Raw genomic sequence first — 6,000 nt, 5'->3', positions numbered from 1 at the left:
TCACCAAGCTACAGATGGGAGAAATAACATAGTGAGTGTTCTAGGGTCCCAGAGCATCATCACAATTGTGTTCTTTTAAAAAATGTTTTATTTTCCCCCAGTTACATTTAACATATTTTTGAGTTCTATATTCTCTCCCTTATTCCCTTTAACCCCTATTAACAAAGCAGATGTGAAGTTATGCAAAACATTTCCATTAAAATCATGTGAAAGAAAAAATAGATCTTTCCCCTCCTTGAAACCTTAAGAAAAATCAAGTTTAAGAGAGTATCAAGTTTAAGAGAGTATGTCTCAATTTCTATTCAGATATAATCAAGTTTTTTTTTTTGGGTATGGGTAGGATTTTTCATTATAAGTCCTTCATAGTAGCCATGGATGATTATTGTGCTGAGAATAGCAAAGTCATTCACAGCTGATCATCCCAGAACAGTGCTGTTTGTAAACAGTATATTTCACTTTGAGTTCTTGTGTCTTTCCAGATTTTTCTTGAGTGTATCCTGGTCATCATTTCACATAAAATAACCCATCATGATGCATCATAGCACTATTGAATCATTCCCCAATTAATGGTTATCCCGTTTTTTGTTTTTTGCATATATATATGTATATATATTATTTATCATTTTCCAATTTTTTTTCTAAAATGGTTATTGTTAGCTCAGAGAGTATGTATGGTTTTATAGCCTTTTGGACATAATTCATATTTTTTGATCATTTATCAATTGAGGTATGGCTCTTATTTTTTATAAATTTGACTTGGTTCCATCTATGTTTGAGAAATAAGGTCTTATCAGAGAAAACTTGCTTCAATTTTTTTTTTACAATTACTATTGCTTACTGTATTCCATTTATTCTATTGTGTCTCTCCTTTCACACCATCCCTTCTCAAAAGTATTTTGTGAGGCAGCTAGTTGGTGCAGTGGATAGAGCACTAGCCCTGAAGTCAGGAGGACTAGAGTTTAAATCAGCTTCAGGCTTCAGACACAATACTTCCTAGCTGTGTGATCCTGGGAAAATAAGAGTTAATCCCAATTGCTTTGCTACTGGCCATTCCCTTAATATGCCCTCTTCTATCACCCTCCTCTCCCAATTCCACTTGTATTTTCCTGAAGGGTATGTTATTTCCTCTGAATCAATTCTGATGAAAAATCACTTACTCCTTTCTTCCCTTCCCCTCCACTAAAAGCTTTTTCTTGCTTATGGTAGAAAATTTACACCTTTCCACTTCTCCCCTTCTCTTTCTCCCTGTACATTTCTTTCTCACCCCACTTCATTTTTAAAATTACTCATTTCATATTCAACTCACATTTGTGCCCTCTATCCCTTCTACCATAACAGTTTTAATGAGTTTTAAATATCCTCCAATGTAATGTAAACAGATAAACTATAAGAAGTCCCTTATATTTTTCCTGATTATCTTGTGCTTCTCCTGAATCCTATGTTTGAAAATCAAATTTTCTATTCAGCTCCAGTCTTTTTATCACAAATGCTTGAAAATCCTCTATTTCAGTAAATGTCCACTCTTTTTCCTGAAGGATTATTCTCAATTTTGTGGGGTACATGATTCTTGGTTGTATTCCTAGTTCCACCGGTCTTCAGAATATCACATTTCACATCCTCCGATCTTTTAATATAGAAGATACTAAGTCTTGTGTTATTCTGAGTGTGGCTTCATTAGAATTGTTTCTTTCTGGATGCTTGCAATATTTTCTCTTTGATCCAAGAGTTCTGGAATTTGGCTCTAAAATTCTTGGGAGTTTTCATTTTGAGATCTCTTTTAGGAGGTGATAGGGGATTCTTTCCATTTCTATTCTAGAATATCAGGACATTTTTTCCTTGATAATTTCTTGAAAGATGATATACAGGCTCTTTTTTTTGATGACTTTTAGGTAGATCAATAATTTTTAAATTCTTTCTCTTGGATCTATTTTTTTTTCAGTAAACTATTTCAAATTTTTAATTTTTTTCAATTTTTTTGGTTTTGCTTTATTGCATCTCAATTTCTTATAAAATCATTAACTTCTATTTGTTCAATTTTTAAGGGATTATTTTGCTCAGTGAGCTTTTGTACATATGTTTCCATTTAGCTGATTTTGCTTTTTAAAGCATTCTTCTCTTTGTAGCTTTTTGAATTTCCTTTTTCATCCCTCTCAATTCTCTTCCTAATTTTTTCTCTCTTGATTTTCAAAATCTCTTTTGAGTTCTCCCTTAGCCTGAGACCAATTCTTATTTTTCTTGGAGGCTTTGGTTTTAGGAACTTTGACTTTTTCTTTTTGTAAGCTTGTCACCATAGTAACTTTCTATGGTCAGAATCTTTTTCTATTGTCTGCTCATTTTCTTAGTCTATTATTTAGCTTTTAACTGTTAAAGTAGGGCCACCAGTACTGCCACTTATTCAGAAGTCCCTAGGCTTGTTTTGCTGGCACAGGGGCCAGAGTTGGGGCTAGGGCTGGGGCTGTACAAATATAGCCTGCATGAGAACTCTCACCCTTGTGCCACAGACTTTTCTTGATGACCTTCTAAGTTGTCTTCAGCTTTATAATGTTCTAAACCATGTTTTAGTGTTCTCTTAAAATTTTTTTAGAGTCATTATTTAAAGGATTTTGAGGCAGCTTGGAGGAAGGTGAGTTCCTATTTTTACTCTGACATCTTGGCTCCCCCCTGACAATTGTGTAGTTTTACAACAAAAAGGTACCAAATTCTTTTTGAAGGCTGCTTAGAACAGCTTAACCTCCATCTTTTAATTTTTCCTATAGAATATTTCCAAGGTTCCTGGATATCTGGTCCATCTAGTCCTATCTTCCTGTCATTTCAGGATTTTAACTGTCATTATTGTAATTTGAAACCCTTGTAGATGGAGAAATTAAAGACTCTTCACTCATGGGATCTTAATCTTGGGCTTATGAACTTTATATATTTTGATAGCTATTTCAATGTCTTAGTTTCCTTATGTGTAAAATAGATAATATTATCTACCTTCCAAAGTAATTGCTACCCACCCATCCATCCATCCAATCATCTATATCACTTTGCAAACATTGAAACGCTCTATCAGTTTTAGTTCTTATCATTATTGGTATTTTAGCATTGTACCTGATCTAAAGTGAGATTCTGTAAGAGAATTTTTACTTTAATGAAAGCTGGCTAGGTGTGGGGCCACTCAGGATCCAACAAGGATACTTGTTACTGTACTATCACTCTATATAAGCACAAAGGATTGAACTCTTTCTTCATTCTCTGAATATTTTTATTTCCCTACATTTCTACTATCCCTTCTTGAAATTTTCCTCTCTTCTTTCTTCTCTATCTCTTCTCTCTCTGTTTCTCTATTTCTCTCCTTCTCTCTTCTCTCCTCTCCTCCTCTCTCCTTTTTCTGTTTCTGACTCTTTCCTTACCATCCCCCACTCACAACACAGACACAGACACATTCTCCACTTACTCAGAGTTTTTTCTTTGAACTAGGTATAATGCATGTCCTTTATATTGCTTGCCCATTTATTTGGTTGCCATATTTTCCTGTCTCTGCCCTCCTTTACCCCAGATATTGGATACTCCCAGACCAACATTTATTGATTTATGACAATGGAGTATCATCAAGGACAAAACTGTTCTGTGTAGAAACTAGTTTGGAAAAGTGCTATTTGAGTAGTAAATGGTAAGATGCTCTAAGAAGCATATACTTCAGCTGCAACTTTCCATAAATGAAATCAAAGTATAAATATATTGGTCAGCACTGAACACCCCACGGTGCAGGGGATCCTGTAGAAAAGAAATCAAAAGAGACAATATTTTATTAAGTTTAATGAACTAGAGAGATTTAGATAAGAAATTTCAAAATGATATAAACTTAAAGTGTAAGGAAAATGCTCTAGTTCAAATGTTTCGAAGCAGGTAAACTATGCTCATCATGGGAGAATAGTCTGCAACTCTGAGCCTTAAACACTACTAGCTTTATGGTGGGAGGGAAAAGAGGTGAAAGGGGAAATTATCAAGAAGAAAATTTCTTATTGGCAATAGTCTTTGGAGCTAATTTGACTGTATGTTTATATTCTCAATGTGAACAGGATAATCATTACCAAAAAAAGACAGCTGGAAGTAATGATGGATCAGGGAATCGATTAACTTTTATTATACACTTTTGGATGCCCCTGTGCTCCCCTCACAACACTGTGATCATACTGTTTCTATAGCAACTACAAAATTTTTTAAAAAGGCAGAACAATCTCATGCAATTTGGCAAAACGCATGCTCAAGATATCATATTTAAGAATACAAAGTGGCATGAAGTATTGTAGACAGTGTTCTGAAAATGTACAAGTGATTCCTGAGGGACCTAATGGGGAGCTATTAATGTGAATAGTTTGGGAACATGGATAGTAAATCATAATATGACATCATTACACAAGGATTTATGTGAATCCTTTTAATTATAAATTCCAAAATATATGACGAGTAATTATGTGAAGCAAAGGATATTAAAGGGACATCATCCACATCTTCTTAGAAAAAACATATGATCAACAGAAAAAAATACAATGTTTTAGTCTTAAATGGCTAGATCTGGCCTGATATCTAGTATATTGTTCTCATATTCCATGTTCCTCCTCACCTATCATGTGCAGGACAGTATAGCCCACATCTTTCTGTCTACATAATGCTTTCTTAAACACCCTAGATCTTAGCTTTATAAAAGCAGTTATTCAAATGGATAGAGTTATATAAGGCAGAGAAGCCTACTCCTAGACTAAGAAGACCAGTGTCCTGATGCAAGCCACATAGACATTAGAAACAGGTCTACACTCTTTATTTTAATCTCTGAACTTTTGATAGGAACCAAAGGTTAACAGGTGAGACAGCACAGTTTCAATCACACTACACAATTTAGAGGATGATTATCCTACTGGAACTTCCCACTCATGAGATTTTCTACCCAATTTTGCAAATCCTAGGGATGAAAATAATTTGGGTGGTGATGAGCTGTCAATGAGCTAAAAAAAATCCTAACTACTTACCTTGACATACTACTTCCAGATACTAGAAAGCCAAAGTAACTAAAGCTATATAGTGTGTCTATTTTCAAGAAAATGTGTCCTGAAGTAGACAGCCTGTCTAGATCACAGACTTTTGATTTTCTGTCACAATGTGATTTTGGGAAATGCATCTGCATAAACAGCAGGAGTTACAGATCTGTCACTCTGTATGGTAAAAATGATGGAAATAAATGGTTTTCAGGAAGCCGTGCCAAAATAAAGGCTAGACTTGCTTTTGCTTTTGACCATCATGCTTCCCTTTTGGCTACTTAATAAGTTTTAGCCTGATCAATACTCTCCTGCTTTGAGAAGCTGACATACCATAGTTATATAAGAAATTATTCTTTTTCAAAAAAGAACCACCTTCTTGCTAGCTGCTGACTTTGTCTCTTAAATGATGAAGGCTGATCACGGCGCATTGGGGTATCTTATTGTTCACTAGATTTGAATTTCCTCCTCCTGGATAAAAATAAAATTAACACATTGTGAAATATATCTTAGAGAACATGGTGAAATTACTAACAGGAGAGTTAAAAGTTCTCTTGTAAACTTTAATTACTATTAAAATGTAAGTATGGTATATAATGGGCTGTTCTTGGAATTAGGAAGACTTGCACACAAATCCTACTGCTGACATGTACTAGCTGGTGATTCTGGGCAAGTGGTATGCTCTCTGTGGCCAAAGCAACTTTTTTCCTCAATAGTACTTTATTTTTCCAATTATATGTAAAGATAATTTTCACCATTCATTTTTATGAGATTTTGAGTCCCAAAAGTTTTCTCTCTCCTTCCCTTATCATCATCTTCCCCAAGGTAGTGAAGAATCTGATATAGATTATATACATATAATTATCTTATTAGTCATGTTGTGAAAGAAAAATCAAAAACTTTTTAAAGCAAGTATTTATAGTTTTCTAGCAAGTAACTAAAAAGAAACTAGGAACTGCATTTATAAACTCTACTAGGGATA

General features: G+C 34.3%; 1 protein-coding gene across 5 annotated transcripts in view; it reads right to left on the bottom strand.

The window, feature by feature from the left end:
- Positions 1-3,295: 3,295 nt before the first annotated feature.
- The window catches only part of LMNTD1 (lamin tail domain containing 1), a 140,612-nt gene continuing 137,907 nt past the window's right edge, over positions 3,296-6,000 (bottom strand). For 3 of the 5 annotated variants that reach the window (XM_074268815.1, XM_074268814.1, XM_074268816.1), the window contains 2 exons: positions 5,352-5,489; positions 3,296-3,759 (listed from right to left, as the gene is read on the bottom strand). The gene's annotated coding sequence lies outside the window, so the exon portion shown is untranslated. The remainder of the gene's footprint in view (positions 3,760-5,351; positions 5,490-6,000) is intronic. The other 2 variants (XM_074268817.1, XM_074268818.1) reach the window with 2 other exon arrangements.

The sequence above is a fragment of the Sminthopsis crassicaudata genome, chromosome 5 (genome assembly GCF_048593235.1).
Source record: "Sminthopsis crassicaudata isolate SCR6 chromosome 5, ASM4859323v1, whole genome shotgun sequence".
In the NCBI taxonomy this organism is placed as follows: Eukaryota; Metazoa; Chordata; class Mammalia; order Dasyuromorphia; family Dasyuridae; genus Sminthopsis; species Sminthopsis crassicaudata.
This window is presented reverse-complemented; position numbering and strand designations above follow the sequence as displayed.